The sequence below is a fragment of the Carlito syrichta genome, unplaced genomic scaffold (genome assembly GCF_000164805.1).
Source record: "Carlito syrichta isolate Samal-C Ts95f unplaced genomic scaffold, Tarsius_syrichta-2.0.1 Scaffold286969, whole genome shotgun sequence".
Classification (NCBI taxonomy): Eukaryota; Metazoa; Chordata; class Mammalia; order Primates; family Tarsiidae; genus Carlito; species Carlito syrichta.
Window position 1 is genome coordinate 2,964 of NW_007231065.1, and position 5,132 is coordinate 8,095.

General features: G+C 39.9%; 1 pseudogene; it reads right to left on the minus strand.

Annotated features, from left to right (window-relative positions):
* Positions 1–2,737: 2,737 nt before the first annotated feature.
* On the minus strand, positions 2,738–4,726 carry LOC103254603 (annotated as a pseudogene).
* Between the last annotated feature and the right edge of the window lie 406 nt (positions 4,727–5,132).

Genomic DNA, 5,132 nt, shown 5'->3' on the forward strand with positions numbered 1-5,132 from the left:
GAGCTCCGTATGAAGAGCAGGCTGTGATTTTTGTTGGGGCTGTCCGAGCCAGGATGTCTGGGAAAACCCACAAGAGCTATTTAATTAGGTTTGTACCAGATACCATTTCCTGGGGTGAAAATGAAGAAATGAGAAACAGAAACATCAAGAGAAAGTCAACCCGCTTCTCATTTGGGCCGCTGTGGCCTCTGCTTGGAGTTTCGCTTGTGAATACACTTGACCTTCTTCCAAAGTAAATTCATGTTGTTGAGAATGGCACCAATCAGCCATATCCAGGAGATATTGCCTTAATGTCTCTGAGTGCAAACACCAATGTTCTTTTTAGCAATGTCTAAATCAAGTAACAAAAATCTTAAGGGCTAGCCACACTTGAGCTATGGAATTCAAATCAACACTTATCTTAAAAGATAGGATGAGGAATTTTAGTTTTTGGTTCCACATGCAAGGAGCTTGGAAGGTGCCATTCCCTCCAAACCTCAAGTAAAGCCAAACAGACTGAAAAATAACCAACTCTCCAAGGATACATAGGTGAGACGAGGAAAAGGGCAAGTTTCTTCTGCCAGGATTGGAGAGACAGGCAAGCCATCCCTGGGAGTCAAGGCTCACCAGGGCGGGCTCCCATGAGCAGAAATTCTGCAGGAACCAGTGCCTGGACAGAAAACCAGAACAGTAACTGATGACTGTTGGAGACGGGGTATGGACACATCTGAGAGTTAAGGATTCAGGGCATCCCAGTCATAGGGGAGTCCAACAATTTTGTGATATTTACTTCCAGGAGCTCAATGAGTTTATCAGAGTAAATACTGGAGGAAATTTCTCTCACAGCAGGAAGAGGGGACAAATTTGTTTTTGAAATATGCCAGAATACTCTGATCTTCTTAACAAGGCCCGATCTCAGAAGAAGCTGGTTAACCAGAGTCTAACCTACTTGGGTATTATCAGAGCCTAATGGGCTCAGAGAAAGGGAGATACTTTACTACAGACAGCTCCAGCCACCCTCTCCTACCTAAGAGGGAAAAGAGAAACTGAGAAACACTTGCAAAGCTCACCGTCTACAAACACAAATTCACAGAGCGGAGACCTACTCAGAGGGCTACTAATGCTTCCCCTTCCCCCTTGTCTTAGCACTACATTACTAAAGGCCTGTTTATAGCAGTTCTTATTGCCTGGTACATCATATTTAACTATAAAGAAAAAAAATTACACAGCATACTAAGAGGCAAGTAATGCAATTTGAAGAGACAGAGCACACATCAGAAACAGACATGGCAGGGATGTTGGAATTATCAGACTAGGAATTTAAAACTATCATTAATATGCCAAGGGTTCTACTGGATAAAGCAGACAAGATGCAAGAAGAGTTGGTCAATGTAAGAAGAGACATGAAAATCCTAGAAAAAAACCAAAAAGAAATGCTGGAGATGAAAAATGAAAACAAACAAACAAAACCCAAAAAACCCCAAAACACTGTAAAAGAAATCAGGAATTTTGGTCTTATTAGTAGACTGGACACAGCAGAGGAAAGAATCTCTGAGCCTGAAGATATATCAATAGAAATTTCTAAAAATAAAAAGCAAAGAAAGCAAAGATCAAAAAGAAAAAAGCAAGACAAAAACACCCAACTAACAGAACAAAATATCTAAGAACTGTGAGACAACTACAAAAGGTGTAATGTATATGCAAGGGGACTACCTGAAAGAGAACAGGAAACAACAAAATTATTTGAAATAATAGTGATCAAGAATTTTACTAAATTAATGTCAGATACCAAACTACTAAATTAATGTCAGACCCAGGAAGTGCCAAGAACTTCAAGCAGGGTAACTACCCCCAAAACTATACTTAGACACATCATTTTCAAACTACAGAAAATCAAAGAAAAATAACAAACCTCTAAAGAAGTCAGAATTTGCCGAGCTCGGTGGCTCAGCCTGTAATCTCAGTGCTCTGGGAGGCCGAGGTGAGCAGATTGCCTGAGCCCGCGGGTTTGAGACCCGCCTCGGCAACTTGGCAAGACCTCATGTCTACAATAAATAAAAAATTAGCCGGGTGTGGTAGTGCATGCCTGTAGTTCCAGCTACTTGGAAAGCTGAGGTGGAAGGATTGCTGGAGCCCAGCAGGTTGAGGCTGCAGTGGCAGGGAGCGGCCACTGCACTCCAGTATGGGTGACAGAGTAAGACTCCAATTCAAAAAAAAAAAAAAAAAGAAGTCAGAATTTAAAAAACCCTTACCTACAGAAGAACAAAGATAAGAATAACATCAAATTTCTCAGATATCATGCAAGCAAGAAGAAAGTAGAGTAAAATATTTAATGTTTTCTGAGAAAATACTCCCAATTTAGAATTCTATAAATTGTAAAATTATCCCTCAAAAATAAAGGAGAAACAAAATCTTTCTCAAACAAAAATTGAGGGAATTGGTTGCCAGTAGTTCTGCCTTGTGAAAAATGTTTAAAAAATATTCTTTAGAGATAAGAGAAATAATATATGTCAGAAACTTAGATGTACATAAAGAATAAGTGCCAAAGAAGGAATAAGTGATGTTAAAATAAAAACTTTAAAAAAGTCTTAACTGATCAAATAGATAACAGTTTGTTCAAAATAGTAATAGCAACAAAGTATTTGATTTTGCATGCTTATTTAGATATATGCATTGTTTTGGGTTTTTTTTGACAGCTTGTACTTTAATGTATAATACTCAAGACAATTGCATCTAACATTGTTATAAATAAATCGTATCAGTCATCAAGGGCTCCAGAGTGAACAGCATCTTCATAATCTCCATATTTATCATGTTTACTTTCTGGGTGTAATTTCATAGGATCATCAATTCAAAGAATGGCGATTTCAGCTTCTGTTGCAAACTAACTTAAACTCTTAACTTTAACTTTGTTTGGTTCAAGCATGCCTGCTTGTTGTCTCCAGGTTTACCATTGATCAAATCAAGGCCAATCCATTTTAGATTTTTGCGTTCTGGGTTAGCTTGAGCCTCATTATGAAAAATCCTTAACTTTGCAATCAGATCTGTGGCGTCTGGGGCAGCATTATCCACCAGTGTACTGGGAATAACAAGAAGAGATCTTGCCACCTCTGCAGTAGCAAGCTATTCACAAGACTCCAAACTGGTTGCCTAATTTTCAAGGTATATAGAAAGGGTTGCTTCTACTGCATCCCCACCTGGAACCATGGATTTCTACTCCAAAACTCTCTTCACTACACTAAGAGCATCATGTAAAGAGCACATCATCTCATCACACATGAAGTCATTCTCCCATGTAAGACAATCAGTGGTGCCATACGAGTCTTAGTGTTTTTTTTTTTAATTTATTTTTTTATTATCAGTATTTTTTATTATGGTTTTGTGGGGTACAGTTAAGGATTAGGTGTACAATTACGTTTCATTCAGGCACCCTGTTGATAAGAGGTGTTTTTTTTATTAAGATCAGTTCACCATCACAAATTCTCTCCTGTACTGCCTCTTCTGCTTGTCCCAACATTGCAGCTTCAGAAGTTTCTTCACCTTACGAATTGGCCAAGGTTGCCAGAATGGTTGCTCCAGAAACTTTAGCAAGGTCCCTTTTTAAAACTCTTCTAACTGCCATAGCTCCAGCCTCCACAAAATACCTCAGACACATATCATCAATTCCACCAGTGATTAGAATAACATTGGCACTTGTTGCCAGAGTCTTCTGAATTCTCTCTTTGGTGATGTCGGGTTCTCTCTGACTAATTTTGTCCAGTTTTTCAGGGTCTTCATTTTTATTTTCTGCAGGCTGAAGTCAAGGCAAGCAGTTTTTGCACTAACTATTCTCTTGGGCATGGTTTGGAATCCCACTGTAGAGCTGAGGGCATAGCTGCTGATCAGCATGCTCTCCATCTGACTTCTCTCATGGGCTTTCAGACTATTAACAGAGTTGACTGGATAGTGAGCCTGGCCTCTTCTATATGTGTGTTTAACAGCAAGTACAGCATCTACTACTATGTTAGTGAAGAAATCACCATTTATTCCAATTACTTGGAAGACATTGATGTCTTAGCAGCATTAATCAGGCAATCTCTTCCAAGTCCATCTATGTTAATAATTAGGTGATACCTGCGCGTTCGAGACGCGCCTGAGCAACTTGGCAAGACCTCATCTCTACAATAAATCAAAAAATTAGCCAGGCGTGGTAGTGCACGCCTTGTAGTTCCAGCTACTGGAAGGCTGAGGCGGAAGGATCACCGGAGCCCATCAGGTCGAGGCTGCAGTGGCCGGGAGTGGCCACTGCACTCCAGTCTGGGTGACAGAGTGAGACTCCAACTCAAAAAAAAAAAATTAAGTGATAATAATAATAACTGAGACAACACACTGCTCCCTTGCAAACAAGTCGATAGCCACTAATAATTGATGTGGGACGACTTTTCTGTATGACTAGTTCACCTGCATTTTTTAGAAGTTCTGCTACAGTAACAACCACTGAGGTAGCACTCCATCTCCAACTTCCTTGCCTTGCAGATCTGTCAGCTCACAAGTAACTTTAGCTGTAAGAAGTTCTACCTCCAGTAACCTCAGGATGGTTGCACCGTCTTGAGTAATGGTTACATCTCCAATATCAACCACCAACATTTTATCCAAGCCAATGGGACCAAGAGAACCTTTTGTGATATTAGCAATAGAAGCTGCAGCTATATGTCCTGGGAGCCTCCCTGGTACTGTGGTCTCCAAACATCAATAAAGGCCCCTCCATCTTCATGGCAGGGCTACACATGGGATTTTACTCACAAGCAGTACAACCAGTGTCCTGGCCCTTCAGTCCAATGGTGACCACTACAGTGGCAGTCACAGTGTGGAGCTGGCCTGAGAGACTGGTGGAGGCTGCTGGGTAACACTGCCCCACCTTCCCTGCATATGCATTTGTACATGCATATATGTGTATAAATATGCACTTATGTATGCTTATATAAGTGAAATGAATGACAAGAATGACACAAGGGATGCAAGGGAAGAATTAGATTTATGTTGTTATAAGGTACTCATACTACTCATAAAGGTAGAGTGGTATAGTGTTATTTGCAAGTGGACTTGAATTAATTATAAATGTATATTGCAAATTCTAGGAGAAAAATCTTTAAAAAAAGTAAAAAGATAAATAT